At 42.9% G+C, this 15,593-nt stretch overlaps 1 long non-coding RNA gene across 1 annotated transcript; it reads left to right on the top strand.

Moving 5' to 3' along the window:
- The first annotated feature begins 1,189 nt into the window (after positions 1 to 1,189).
- LOC134341052 (uncharacterized) lies at positions 1,190 to 13,127 on the top strand. The gene is made up of 4 exons (XR_010016705.1): positions 1,190 to 1,326; positions 7,211 to 7,332; positions 8,290 to 8,506; positions 12,864 to 13,127. It is a non-coding gene; the product is annotated as an uncharacterized LOC134341052 (long non-coding RNA).
- Positions 13,128 to 15,593: the final 2,466 nt, after the last annotated feature.

Below are 15,593 nucleotides of genomic sequence, written 5' to 3' on the forward strand. Positions count from 1 at the left end.
ACCCTCATAGCTGTAGCTTTATCCTCTCTTTCAAAGCATGCATAAATGGTATTGAGCTTGTCTGACAGTGAAGCTGAAGCATCACAGCCATTTATGATGTTAGGTTTCGCTTTGTGGGAAGTAATGGCTGCAAACCCTGCCAAAGCAGATGTGCATCCATTTCTGTCTCTAATCTCAGTTGGTATTGTTGTTTTTGCCCTTAAAATAGCCTTCTGTAGGTTGCACCTGGACTTCTTGTATAGATAGATCACTGGTCTTCCATGCCACAGATCTAACCCTCATCAGACTACGGATCTCCTGGTTCATCCATGGCTTTTGGATTGGGTTTGTCCAGTATGTTCTCAAAGGCACACACTCACCCACACAGGTCTTGATGAAGTCAGTAACAACAATGGTGTTGTTACTGAAGATTTGAAGATGAATCCCTGAATATTGTCCAGTCCACCAACTCAAAAGCCAGCCCTGTAAGTGCTCCTCCATCTCCCTTACCATATCTTCTTGGTTCTCACCACTGGTGTTATGGTCTCTGGTCTCTGCCTATCCACTGAGAGTAGAAGTACAGCCAGGTGATCGGACTTTTCAAAGTGTCGGCGTGGGATAGTATGGTAAGTGTTCTTGATGGTGGTATAACAGTGGTCAAATGGGTTGGCTCCTCTAGTTCCACAGGTGATAGGTTGGTGGTCGTTGTTCAGGGACTTCTTCAAGCTGGCTTGGTTGAAATCTCCCGCAATGATAGGGAAGGCTTCAGAATGCATGTTTTGCGCCTGCTGATCACAGAGCTCAGCTCCTCCAGTGTCAGTCTGATATTGGCCTGAGGTAGAATGCACACCGCTACCGGATGATTGTGGAAAACTCCTTCAGCAGATAAAACAAGATGTCCTTGTATTCGTGCTGCCGTTCTTTTATTTCACAGTTTCGTGGCTATCTGGAGAAGAAGAATTTCAGAGAGGTATACTTTGATAATAAATGAACCTTTGAACCTTCGAAATAGATGACGTTGGACTGCTGGATGTTCCAGGCCGAGTGAGCAAGACTGACAGAACTGCCACGTTTGTGCACTACAATTAGTGAATCTTAAAACATATTCCGCCTCCTCTGCCTTTAGAAGACTGAGCTGGCTTGTGTTTGCAGAGAATGGTGAAGTCATCGGGCTGCAGCACTGCGTCTGAAATATCAAGTGTGGGTCATAATCCTGTAAAGCAGAGAACACAGCAGTTCCCGGTGCCCTCTAGTACAGCAATCGTGCTCTGAGGTTTTCATTTTTTTTCCAGAGACTGTACATTCACCAGCTGGATGATCGGGAGTGGAAGTCTAAGGAGTTTACAGGTAAAGACCTGTCCATCGTCATGTGTGAAGTACATATATTTTCTTTAACAACACAAATCAACTAACATCCAGAGTATTGTGTTAATCATCATCATCATCAGGTGCCATGCCCAGTTTGAGCTTTGACTGCCATGGCCCACACACTCTTGTTTCAGGTCAAGTGGATCAATTCATTGGTATTCATTTCCAGTTCTCTGGCTGCTGTCTCCATCATCATTTGTCTTTGTCTTCCTCTTGCTTTCTTCCCTTCAATCTTTCCCATAATTACCGTGCATTCTAACTCCTCTTTCCTAATCACATGTCCAATGAAGTTACGTTGCCTTTTCATGACCTCATACATTATTTCTCTTTTTGTGTTTGCTCTGTTCATGACATCCTCGTTAGATATTCGTTTCATCCATGATATTCTTTTCATCCTCCTCAAAAACCACGTCTCTGCTGCTACAATTCATTTCCTCATGTTACTAGATATTGTCCAACATTCTGAGCCATATAACATAACTGGATAAACGTAGCATTTCAGTACTCTGAGGCGGGTTGTCATGCCTAGTTTAGTGTTGGTCAGTATACTCTTCATTCTCGTAAAGGTGTCTTTTGCCATCCCTATTCTTCTTTTGATGTCCATGTCGCACCTGCCATCTGATGTCACCCAGCTTCCTAAGTAGCAAAAGTTCTGTACTTGTTTTATGTGTTGCCCGTTTATTCTCAGCCTGCAGATAGGATTTTCCTTCTTTTTGGATATCATCATACATTCTGTCTTTTTGCAATTGATAGATAGACCCATTTTTGCACTTTCTTCAACAATTATATCAATCAATTGTAGTTCTTCCTCCGTACTTGCAATTAACAGTGTCATCTGTATATCTGAAATTATTGATGTTTTCACCGCCAACTTTGATTCCCAAGATGTCTCTTATTTTTCGTAATATTGTTTCAGTGTACACATTAAATAAATCAGGGGAGAAAACACACCCTTGTCTAACGCCTCTCTTGATTTTCGTAAACTGACTCACTTCTCCATCTTTTCTTACAGCGGCAGTTTGTTCCCAGTACAGATTTCTGATTAGGCTGAGGTCTTTCGAATCTAGATCTAGAGCTTTCTGTAATATTTCAAATAACTTATTGTGCTTCACTTTATCAAATAGTCGATAAAACAAACAAACACATCTTTTTGCACTTGAATAGCTCGTTCTGATAGTATCCTTAACATCAATATTGCATTTCTTGTACCTTTGTCTTTCACAAACCACATTGTTCTTTGCCTATTTCAGCTTGTATCTTACTTTAGCTCATCATCAAAATTCTTAGTAGTGTCTTGGTGATATGACTCATTAAACTAATGGTTCTATGTAATTCACACTCTATTGCTCCAGATTTCTAAGGAAGAGTGATAAATACTGATTTTTTCATCTCTTCTGGTATTATTCCAGTCTCATAAATGTCATTGATTAAATCAGTAAGTTTTTCAATTCCATAATCTTCAAGGGCGATAATTTGTTCTATTACTAGTTCATCAGGACCTGCTGCCTTTCCTTTCTTCATCTTATTTATTGCATTACGAACTTCAGATTTAAAAATACTTGGACCTTCAATGTTTTTCTTGTCTTAGCAGATTGTATTGTGTTAATACATATATATATATATAAATCTGGAGGGAGCAAATAATGTTGGGAATGGTAAAGTGGAGCACTGTGGGAGGGATGTGGGATAGGTGGCAGAAAGTGAGTGAAGGGCAGGGGGTGGTGCAGGTGCAGACACACCCAGCCCTGAGACACCAGGCAAGGTCATTTGATTCCAAACAATTGGTTTATTGATCATTACAGAACGTCTCTCTGGTGCTTCCCACTCCCTACCCTCTCCGTTCCCCTTTTCCCAACCATAATTACCCCCTCCCTGCCCCCTTCCCGCTCTCATTTCACAATAGAGACCCACATCAGAATTCACACATGTCATGAAATTTGTTTTTTTTTGCGGCAGCAGTACAGTGCAATGTATAAAATTACTACAGTACTGTACAAAAGTACTTTAGCACCTAGCTATATATATGTGCCTAAGACTTTTGCACAATACTGTACACATGACAAAAATTGGAAGACCACCTCACAAACTTGACATTTAAAAGGATAACACAGAATAGGAAGAGATTAGTCTCATTATTGTACACTTGATGGAAAATAGAAGAACACACTGTTCTAAGTTATCTAATCTCAGAGCACTGGATTAAGTCTGTTCTTGATTACATTAACAAAGGGTTGACAGTTTAATCTTTGACCATTACTCAGTTCTCATCGGCAATGCCAGGACCATTTCTGAAATCAGAAATTAAAAACATTCTCATTTTTACAAGGAATGAAATGTTATGAATGTCAAGTGCCAATTTAGCATGCAAACAAGTCCCAGAATCAATTATGCTAATACAGAGCCAGTAACCGGGGTTCAATTCCTGCTGCTGTCTGTAATGAATTTGTATGTTCTTCTTCCTCTCACCCTGTCTCTTGCAAAAATGCCCTCCCCTTCTTGCAATTCTTCCGTCTCCGCCGCATCTGCTCTCAGGATGAGGCTTTTCATTCCAGGACGAGGGAGATGTCCTCCTTTTTTAAAGAAAGGGGCTTCCCTTCCTCCACCATCAACTCTGCTCTTAAACGCATCTCCCCAATTTCACGTACATCTGCTCTCACTCCATCCTCCCGTCACCCCACTACGAATAGGGTTCCCCTGGTCCTCACCTACCACCCCACCAGCCTCCAGGTCCAACATATTATTCTCCATAACTTCCGCCACCTCCAACAGGATCCCACCACTAAGCACATCTTTCCCTCCCCGCCTCTCTCTGCTTTCCACAGGGATCGCTCCCTACGTGACTCCCTTGTCCATTCGTCCCCCCCATCCCTCCCCACTGATCTCCCTCCTAGCACTTATCCTTGTAAGCGGAACAAGTGCTACTTGTGCCCTTACACTTCCTCCCTTACCACCATTCAGGGCCCCAGACAGTCCCTCCAGGTGAGGCGACACTTCACCTGTGAGTCGGCTGGGGTGATATACTGCGTCCAGTGCTCCCGATGTGGCCTTCTATATATTGGCGAGACCCGACGCAGACTGGGAGATCGTTTTGCTGAACACCTACGCTCTGTCCGCCAGAGAAAGCAGGATCTCCCAGTGGCCACACATTTTAATTCCACATCCCATTCCCATTCTGACATGTCTATCCACGGCCTCCTCTACTGTACAGATGAAGCCACACTCAGGTTGGAGGAACAACACCTTATATTCCGTCTGGGTAGCCTCCAACCTGATAGTATGAACATCGACTTCTCTAACTTCTGCTAATGCCCCACCTCCCCCTCGTACCCCATCCGTTATTTATTTTTATACACACATTCTTTCTCTCTCTCTCCTTTTTCTCCCTCTGACTATACCCCTTGCCCATCCTCTGGGTTTCCCCCCCCTCCCCCTTGTCCTTCTCCCGGGACCTCCTGTCCCATGATCCTCTCATATCCCCTTTGCCAATCACCTGTCCAGCTCTCGGCTCTATCCCTCCCCCTCCTGTCTTCTCCTATCATTTTGGATCTCCCCCTCCCCCTCCAACTTTCAAATCCCTTACTCACTCTTCCTTCAGTTAGTCCTGACGAAGGGTCTCGGCCTGAAACGTCGACTGCACCTCTTCCTAGAGATGCTACCTGGCCTGCTGCGTTCACCAGCAACTTTGATGTGTGTTGCAATCTTTATCATGCAGTGAACCCACAATTCTACCTCTTAAACCTTGTTCCATTGACTTCAAAAATACAATTTTCAATAAAACCAATTCATGCCAAAGTAGGCCGGCTGGTGGTGCAATGGCATCAGCACCGGACTCCGGAGCAAAGGCTCCCGAGTTTGAATCCAAGTCGGGCCACCCCCTGAGCACGCTTTCCATCTGTGCCGGGTCGAGCGTCGAGCTAGCCACTCGGCCTCGTGAAAAACAAGGGTCAAGTCAGGATCGTTCATAACGTGACCCGGTTAATCCTGACACCACGCACCAAACAAGGATGGCTGACTGTCTGGTGCAACACGCTTAAAAAAAAATGCCGAAGTAGGTATAACACTATTACAGTGACACGGGTTCAACTCTGCCACAGACTGTAGAAAGCTTATACATTCTCCCCATTATCACGTGGTTTCCTTCAGATGCTTCTTTCCATGCCATAAGACATAGCAGCAGAATTAAGCCATTCGGCCCATCTAGTCGGCCCCGATATTCCATCATGGCTGATTTATTCTCCCTCTCAACCCCATTCTCCTGCCTTCTCCCCATAACCTTTGACTCCTTGACTAATCAAAAACCGATCAACCTCTCCTTTAAATATAGCCAATGACTTGGCCTCTACAGCCTTCTGTGGCAACAAGTTCCACAGACTCATCATCTGCTGGGTAAACAAATTCCTTCTCATCTCTATTCTAAATGAATATCCTTGTATTCTGAGGCTGTGTCCTCTGGCCGTAGACTCTGCACTATAGGAAACACCCTCCCCACATATACTCTGTCTAGGCTTTTTAGTATTCAATAGGGTTAGTAGGTTAATTAGTCACGTGAGCATAATTGCATAGTGCAAGCTCATTAGGCCAGAAGGGCTGTTACCATGCTATATCTCTAAAATAAATAAAAATAACCTATGTGACTGACCATAGCTCCAATACCATATTCAAGTTTGCTGAGAACACCACTGCCGTAGGCCAAGTCAAAGGGAGATTGAAAATCCAGCTGAGTGTTGCCATAACAACAAACTCTCACTCAATGTCACCAAGACCAGGAGAAGGAAACAAGAGGTCCATGAGCTAAGCCTCATCAGAGGTATCAGAGATGGAGAGGGTCAGCAACTTTAAATTCCTTTCTGTTATCATTTCAGCATGAATGAACAATTACAAAGAAAGCACAGCAGTGCCTCTACTTCCTTATGAGTTTGCAAAGATTCGGCCTGACATCTAAAACTTTAACAAACTTCTATAGGTGTGTGGTGGAGAGTATACTAACTGGCTACATCACAGCTTGGTATGGAAACACCAATGTCCTTGAATGGAAAATCCTTCAAAAAGTAATGGATACAGCCCAGTCCATCACAGGTAAAGCCCTCCCCACCATGGAGCACATCTACATGGAGCATTGTCACAGGAAAGCAGCATCCATTATCAAGGGCCCCCACCACCCAGGACATGCTCTCTTCTCACTGCTGCCATCAGGAAGGAAGTACAAAAGCCTCAGGACTCACACCACCAGGTTCAGGAACAGTTATTACCCCTCAACCATCAGGAAGGAGGTACAGGAGTCTCAGGACCCACACCACCAGGTTCAGGAACAGTTATTACCCCTCAACCGTCAGGAAGGAGGTACAGAAGTCTCAGGACCCACACCACCAGGTTCAGGAACAGTTATTACCCCTCAACCATCAGGAAGGAGGTACAGGAGCCTCAGGACTCACACCACCAGGTTCAGGAACAGTTATTACCCCTCAACCATCAGGAAGGAGGTACAGGAGCCTCAGGACTCACACCACCAGGTTCAGGAACAGTTATTTCCCCTCAACCATCAAGCTCTTGAAACTTCACTCGACTTCACTTGCCCCATCATTGAAATGTTCCCACAACCAATGTACTCACTTTCAAGGACTGTTCATCTCATGGTTTTGATATTTATTGCTTATTTATTTATTTATCTGTCTATTTATTTATGTTTTATAAATTATTTTTCCTTTGTCTTTGTACACCCAGTTGGTGCGATCTTTCATTGATTCTATTATGGTTTTTGGGTTTATTGAGAATGCACACCACAAAATAAATCTCAGGGTTGTATATTGTGACATATGTGTACTCCAATAATAAACTTACATGGAACTTTTCACTTCTATTTTAGGCACATTCCTGGATCCTCATTCTGAATCTCCTTTCTATGGCCGACTGGACGTGGTTGTACTCGAAGGGTTGTTTAACTTGTCATGCCATCTCCGCAGCTAATGTGCCTTACTTTAGCAGCAGGTACTGTCATTGAGGGAAAGGAGAGACCAAATGCGTCCCAATTACACAGGACTTGAGAAAGGTTGAATAGGTTAGGACTTTATTCCTTGGAACTTAGGAGAATGAGAGGTTTGATAGAGGTATACAACATTATAAGGGGTATTGACAGGGTAAATGCAAGCAGGCTTTTTCCACAACTAGAGGTCATAGGCTCATGGTGAAAGGTGAACTATTTAAGAGGAACCTAAGGGGGAACTTCTTTATTCAGAGGGGGTGAGAGTGTGGAATGAGCTGCTGGTGGAAGTAGTAGATATAGGTTTAATGTCAACATTTAAGAGAAGTTTGGATAAGTATATGGATGGGAGGGGTATGGAGGACTATAGTTCAGATGCAGGTTGATGGAACTAGGTGGAATAGACTAGATGGGCCAAATGGCCTGGTTATGTGCTATGGTACTCTACGACTATAAGATTCCACCTCAAAGCCCGATACCCTGTGAAATCAAGTGGATATGATTTCTAAAGGGATTTTTATAATTGGACTAACAAGAGATTATGATTAAAAAAAGTAATGTGTGAAATTATGGGAGGCATAGATAAGGTAATAATCTTTTCCACAAAGGTAAGGGAAGCCAAAACCATGAGGCATAATTTTGGGTGAGAGTGAAAAGATTTAAAAGCGAACCAAAGGGCACGTTTTTCACACAGAGGGTGGTGAGTATATGAAACAAGCTGCCAGAGGAGGGTACAATGTACCCTCATGGTCCCCATCACTGCACTGTTCCTACAACCTATTGACTCACTTTCGAGGACTCTTCATCTTATGTTCTTGATAGTTATTATTTATCTATTTATTATGATTTTTTTCTCTCTTTTGCACTAGCAGTGTCTGTTGTCTTTTGCACATTGGTTATTTACCCGTCCTGTTGGGTGCATTGATTCTATTGTGTTTTTTGGATTTACTACCTATACTCGCAAGAAAAGAAATCTCGTGATGACATACGGCGGTCATGTGTATACAGAGAGTAGAGCAGTGGGCTAAGCACACACCCCTGAGGTGCGCCAGTGTTGATCGTCAGCGAGGAGGAGATGTTATCACCAATCCACACAGATTGTGGTCTTCCAGTTAGGAAGTCATGGATCCAATTGCAGAGGGAGGTACAGGTTCTGCAACTTCTCATTCAGGACTTTTTGAGGTAATTTCTAAAGGAAGTACATGTTCGGCTCAGCATTGTGGGCCAAAAAGCCTGTATTGTGCTGTAGGCTTTCTATGTTTCTATTAAATTGAACCATTGAACCACTGAAACATTGGACCATGTGGGTTTCCTGTGAATGCTCTAGTTTCCTCCCATATCCCAAAGACATACAGGTTAATAGGTTAATTGTAACATAGAATCTAATTGGCCATTGTGGACTCATTAGGCCAGAAAGGTCTGTAAACCCTCTGGACCTCTAAATAAAACTGAAACATAGTTTAAGAAGCATTTTGATGGAAACATGGAGGAGTAGGGTTTAGAGGGATATGGGCCAAACACAAGAAATTGGGACTAGCTGGGTGGGCACCATGGTTGGCATGGATTGGTTGGGCCAAAAGGCCTGTGTCAATAGCAACATACACAAAATACTGGAGGAACTCAGCAGGTCAGGCAGCATCTATTGGCAATAGACAATAGATGCAGGAGTAGACCATTCGGCCCTTCGAGCTAGCACCACCATTCACTGTGATCATGGCTGATCATCCACAATCAGTACCCTGTTCCTGCCTTCTCCCATATCCCTCAACTCCGCTATCATTAAGAGCTCCATCTAACTCTTTCTTGAAAGAATCCAGAGAATTGGCCTCCACTGCCTTCTGAGGCAGAGCATTCCACAGAACCACAATCCTCTGTGTGAAAAAGTTTTTCGTCAACTCCGTTCTAAATGGTCTACCCCTTATTCTTAAACTGTGGCCTCTGGTTCTGGACTCCCCCAACATCAGGAACATGTTTCCTGCCTCTAACGTGTCCAATCCCTTAATAACCTTATACGTTTCAATCAGATCCCCTCTCATCCTTCTAAATTCCAGTGTATATAAGCCCAGTCGCTCCAATCTTTCAACATATGACAATCCCGCCATCCCTGAAATTAACCCAGTGAACCTACGCTGCACTCCCTCCATAGCAAAAATGTCCTTCCTCAAATTTGGAAACGAATAAACAGTTGAAGTTTCAGGTCAAGACCCTTACTCAGGCCTGTATCCATGCCATATTGCTCTATGATTATGACTTGTTGGATTTGACTGTTTAATTCTTAGATTAGGCTGTTTAATTGTTATTTTTTTGCAGTTTAACAATTAATTGTTTGCTTATTTTTTACATAATTGTTTATATACAAGTAACTGCCTAGTATGTATGTGTAGGCAAGTTCAGTGTGCCCCCTAGTGGTTATATTGGTATGATTCTGGAAGCTTCTCTCGGTACTGCATTACTTGAGTAAGAGGTTAGCTCTAATCTTCAAATTTGAATGGAATTTTCCTTATCTATGGGTATAAAAGAGCTGCACCACAAGATCAGTTCCATCTTAGATCTTAGCTTTTTGCCTCTCCCTTCACTTGGTGGACCTCTATCACTGTTTCAATTCTCTTTGCTCTATTAATGCTTAATGAAAAGATCATTAAAAAACAAGTTCTGTGCCTCTTTCCTGACTTCTGAAAGGACCTTGGATTAAAACATCAGAATCCAACAGTCATTATATCTTTGCAAGCTGCAGTGTGCTTTGCCAGCAGCAAAATTTAGGCTGGTGGGTTTGGCAACTTTACACTCACTGCCCCAGTTCACATGAGAAATGGGGGGAATGTTTCCTTAATCAGTACGCAACAGTTCCAATGAGACAGTGTGTGATACTGGATCTGCTATTAGGAAATGATACAGGACAGGTGACAGAAGTTTGTGCAGGGAACACAATGTATCTAGTGATCACAATACCATTAGTATCAAAGTAAATATGGAAAAAGATAGCTCTGGTCTGCGAGTTGAGATTCTAAATTGGGGAAAGGCCAATTTTGATGGTATCAGAAATTATCTGGCAAGTGTGGATTGGGACAGGCTGTTTTCTGGCAAAGTTAAGTGGGAGGCCTTCAAAAATGAAACTTTGAGAGAACAAACCTTGTGTGTGTCTGTCAGAATAAAAGGTAAAGGGAAACTGGATTTTCAAGAGATATTGAGGCTCTGGTTAAGAAAAGAAAAAGGAGGTGCATAGGCAGACGGGAACAGATGAGGTGCCTATGGAGTATAAAAATTGCAAGAGAACACTTAAGAAAAAAATTCAGGAGGACTAAAAAAAGGCATAAGATTACCCTTGCTGACAATGTGAAAGAGAATCCGAAGGGATTCTACAGATATGTTAAGAGCAAAAAGATTGCAAGGAATAAAATTGGTCCTCTGGAAGATCAGTATGGTAATCTATGTATGGAGCCAAAGTAGATGGGGGGGGAGAGAGAGATTTTAAATTGCTATATCACATCTGTATTCACTCAGGAGATGGACACAGAGTCTACAGAAGTGAGGCAAAGCAGCAGCGAGATTATGGAACCTATACAGATTACAGGGCAGGAGGTGTTTGCTGTCTTGAGGCAAATGAGGGTGGATAAATGCCCAGGGCCTGACAAGGTGTTCCCTTGGAACCCGTGTGAGTCTAATGCAGGAATTGTAGGGGCCCTAGCAGAGATATTTAAATCAGCCTTACCAACTAGTGAGGGACCGGAGGATCGGAAGATAGCCAATGTTGTTCCACTGTTTAAGAAAGGCCCAAAGAATGAACCAGGAAATAAGAATAATTGGTGAACCTAACATTAGTTGTGGAAAAGTTATTGGAAGGTATTCTAAGAGACCAGATTTATGAGTATTTGGATGGACAGGAACTGATTAGGGATAGTCAGCATGGCTTTGTGCATGTTATGTTGTGTCCAAGCAATCTTAGAGTTTTCGACAATGTTACCAGAAAAGTTGATGAAGACAAGGCAGTGGATGTTATGTACATGGACTTCGGTGAGGACTTTGACAAGGTCCCACATGGGATGTTGGACAAAAAGATTCAGTCACTTGGCATCCAAGATGAGGTAGTAAATTAGATTAGACAGTGGCTTTGTGGGAGAAGCCAGAGAGTGGTAGCAGATGGTTGCCTCTCTGACTGGAGGCCTGTGACCAGTGGTGTGCCACAGGGATCGGCGCTGGGCCCATTGTTGTCTGTCATCTACATCAACGATCTGGAAGATAATGTGGTCAACTGGAAATTTGCATATGACACCATGACTGAGGGTGTAGTGGACAGAGAGGAAGGCTATCAAAGCTTGCAGCAGGATTTGGACCAGCTAGAAAAATAGGCTGAAATATGACAGATGGAATCTAATGCAGACAAGTGTGAGGTGTTGTACTTGCTAGGACCAACCAGGGTAGGTCTTGCACAGTGAACTGTAGGGCACTGAGGAGTGTGGTAGAATAAAGGGACCTGGGAATACAGGTCCATAATTCATTGAATGTGGCATCACAAGTAGATAGGGTTGTAAAGAAAGCTTTTGGAACATTGACCTTCATAAATATAACACCACATCCCATCTCCTGTACTCAATACTTTGATTTAAAAAGGCGAAAAGCTTTCTTTATGACCCCATGAGGGGAATCTTCTTCACTCAGAGGGTCATGAAGGTGTGGAATGAGCTGCCAGCACAAGTGGTGCATGCGAGCTCGATTTCAACATTTAATATAAGTTTGGATAGGTTCATGGATGGTAGGGGTGTGGAGGGCTATGGTCCTGGTGCAGGTCGATGGGAGTAGGCAGTTTAAATGGTTTGGCATGGACTAGATAGGCCAAAAGGCCTGTTTCTGTGCTGTACTTCTCTATGACTCTATAAAAGATATGGAGTTCCAGGAATGAAGGTTCTCAATATGTTGAGAGTTTCATGAGTTTTATTGTGTGTGTGTGTGTGTGTGTGTGTGTGTGTGTGTGTGTGTGTGTGTGTGTGTGTATGTGTGTGTGTGTATGTGTAAAAACAAAATTTTCAGTATTTCAATTATAACTTGATATAAGCCATTGATTAGAATCTGTTCCAATTTTTACTTGCACCTTCTTTCCTACCATTCAGAAAAACAATTGGCCTTCAAATGAAAAAATGATAAAATCAACTTTTAATCTTATTAAAATCACTCTGGGTATTTATCTCTCTCGGTAAGCCTTCTGCACCATTTTACATCTTACGAGGGGTGATTGATAAGATCGTGGCCTAAGGTAGAAGGAGTCAATTTTAGAAAACCTGGCACATTTATTTTTCAATATAGTCCCCTCCTACATTTACACACTTAGTCCAGCGGTCATGGAGCATATGGATCCCGTCTTTGTAGAAGTTGGCTTTTCGGACCTCCAGAGAGTGGTCCACAGCAGGGGTGATTGATGAGTTCGTGGCCTAAGGTAGAAGGAGTTGAGTTATACAGCTCTCGTTACATGCACATGCAGTTCAACTCTTTGAGTGATTATGCAGAAAGTTTGAAGTTAATAACTTTTGTGGTATTTCTGTTTCAGATAATTGAAAATTGCAAGTAAGCACTGTGAGAAAATGGACAACATCAGCCTTCGTGCAGTTATCCGCTACCTCGGTCTCAATGGCTTATCACCCAAGGACATGATGGCAACACTAGGGGAGAATGAAAAATAAATGTGCTAGGTTTTCTAAAACTGGCTCCTTCTACTTTAGGCCACGAACTTATCAATCACCCCTCATAGATCTTAGCTTTCCCTTCACTTGGTAGACCTCTATCACTGTTTGTTTCAATTACTCTTTGTTCTATTAACGCCTAATAAAATGATCGAAAAGAACAAGTTTTGTTCCTCTTCCTTGACTTTAACCTTGGATTAAAACATCAGGCTCTATAAATAAGGGGATTAGTGATTAATCCTGCTGTAAATGACAGACCAATTGAAACTCATAACTCACATAAGAGTGTTCTCCATTTTCTGTGTAATCCCAGCAGAATTACCTAGTTTTAATTCAAATTGTTTATTCAATGGGGAAGTGACAAGTACAGCTGGATAAATAGGTTAAATTTTGCTATTTTGACATTAATTCTGCCCATATGTCAGAAACACAAATAATTCATGTTTTAAATCTGAGGCTGAAATTTTCTTTCTGAAATGCAAATCTTCAGGTTTACTGACAGTGCTAACCGAACAATGGAAAATAGGCGTACTTGCGGGAATACTGAACAAACTTTCTCTTTTACAGCAAACATCTTGTGAAATTCTGTGAGAGTGACGGACACAGAAACTTACAGAAAGCAGATGGGTCCCACACAAAATCGTTCGTTCGTTAGGTATGACTTGGGTGATCATGTCTTCCCATGACCACAACTGCTCTTGGCAAATTTTTCTATCAAAGTGGTTTGCCATTGCCTTCTTCTGGGCAGTGTCTTTCGAAGACAGCTGACCCCAGCCATTATCAATACTCTTCAGAGATTGTCTGCCTGGCATCAGTGGTTGCATAACCAGGACTTGTGATCTGCACCAGCTGCTCACACGACCGTCCACCACCTGCTCCCATGGCTTCACACGCCATGATCAGGGGAGCTAAGCAGGTGCTACACCTCGCCCACCTGCAGGCCAGCAGAGGGGAGGAGTGCCCTACAGCTCCTTTGGTAGGGTCGTATCTCCAGCCAACTATCCGACTCTTGTAAAATGAAGCATGCAAAAGAATTTTCAACAGAATGTTGCAACATGGAAAACATCTCAAAAGCTGGAGCCCTGCAAGCAAATAGACATGTCTAACGTGGCTCTTTCCCCTCAGGCTGGGTGAGACCAGAGCCAGAGGTAATAGTTCAAGGATGAGAGGTGAAATATTTAAGGGGAACTTGAGGGAGAACTGCTTCACTCAGAGGGTTGTGCGAGTGTGGAAGGAGCTGCCAGTGGCAGATGCGGTTTCAGTTGTCACATTTAAGACAAGTTCGGACATGTGGATGGTGCAGATAGATTGGATTAGTTTAAAGTTCAGCCCATAATTAACTAGATGGGCCAAAGGGCCTGTTTCTGTGCTGCAGTTGTCTACTGCAACTACAAGTAAGTAATCTAGAGGAAAATTGAAAATAAATTCATCTTCTTGGTATAAGCACAAGAGATTCTGCAGATGCTGGAAATCCAGAGTAATGCACACAAAATGCTGGAGGAACTCAGCAGGCCAGGCAGCATCTATGGAGAGGAATAAGCAGTCAAAGTTTCAGGCCAAGACTCTGATGAAAAGCTAAAAATGGCACCAGTGGGTGACTTCTCCCAGCTCATCTGTAAAACAGTTTAAGTTCTTCTTCTCTCTAATGCCTCTTCTTTCCTTTCCAAGGGATCAGAGCCCTTGATCTACAGCTGCACTCAAACTGTGGATCTTCATGGCGGTGGGTTCCTGTTCTTGGAGCTCGCTGATTGACCACATTCCTATATCTCCTTGCGTGGCTCAGTGGCCAACTCAGTTCCCTGCGCATGTCACTAACTGAAGCATTGCGGTAGATTGCAACATCGATACAGCAGAGGCTGTTGGAGGCATTCACACTTGAGCAATCTCTCTCTCTCTCTCCCCCCCCCCACAAGGTGCTTTCTGCTGGAATGAGAGGGGGGAGTGGGAGGAGGGTGGGGGAGGGTTGATGCTTTTGCTACTGCTTATGCATGGAAAGTGGAGGGGTGCTTTAGGGTTCTTACATTTTTTCTGTCATTTATTCTTTGGGGTTTTTTTCTTCTGTTGATGTCTGCGAAGAGAAAGAATTTCAGGTTGTATACTCCATACATTCTCTGATATTAAGTGGAACCATCAAATCATTGAAGAATCTCAGCCTGAAATGTCAAGTGTTTTTTCCTCTCCATAGATGCTGCCTGACCTGCTGAGTACAGTGACCACAGTGTAGGGAAGTGTGTGGTCATGCACCTTGGTAGGAGGAATAAAGTTATAGACTATTTTCTAAGTTGTGAACAAATTCAGAAATCAGAGGTGCAAACGGACTTCGGAGCCCTCGTGCAGGACTCCTAAAGGTTCAACTGCAGATTGAGTTGGTGATAGGGAAGGAATACAAAAGCAAAGATGTAATGCCAAAGCTTTATAAGACTTTGGTCAGACTGCACTTGGAATATTTTGGGCCTCTTATCTAAGAAAGGATATGCTGGAATTGGAGAGGGTCCAGAGAAGATTCACAAGAATTATCCCAGGAATTGAGTATGTGAGGAGATAACTATGCTGACAAATTTTAAACAACCTCAAAATAGTCCCAAAACCACTTTGTG

The sequence above is a fragment of the Mobula hypostoma genome, chromosome X2 (genome assembly GCF_963921235.1).
Source record: "Mobula hypostoma chromosome X2, sMobHyp1.1, whole genome shotgun sequence".
Taxonomy (NCBI): domain Eukaryota; kingdom Metazoa; phylum Chordata; class Chondrichthyes; order Myliobatiformes; family Myliobatidae; genus Mobula; species Mobula hypostoma.